Raw genomic sequence first — 312 nt, 5'->3', positions numbered from 1 at the left:
TACAGATGGGCACAAATAGAAGGATGGATAAGGAAAGAAAAACGAGAGAGAGAGAGAAGGACATAGAGACCGGCAGAATACCCCCTGGAAGGCAAAGGACGCAAAGAGCAATGCATTTATCAGCGTTTAAAAATGCACAAGAAAAAATACAAGGGATCTTTGCTGGAGGAGGGGAAGCAAAGATAAGGAAAAGCAAGAACTTAAGGCCTGAGAGAAATTGGGGAATAGTGCACATAAAAAGTACAATAGAAGGATATGAAAAGATAACACCATGAATATTTCGTTAGTGGTAGGGATGTATAAAGTATTTTA

This window comes from Penaeus monodon, chromosome 22 (assembly GCF_015228065.2).
Source record: "Penaeus monodon isolate SGIC_2016 chromosome 22, NSTDA_Pmon_1, whole genome shotgun sequence".
Taxonomy (NCBI): domain Eukaryota; kingdom Metazoa; phylum Arthropoda; class Malacostraca; order Decapoda; family Penaeidae; genus Penaeus; species Penaeus monodon.
Note: the sequence above shows the minus strand (reverse complement) of the source record.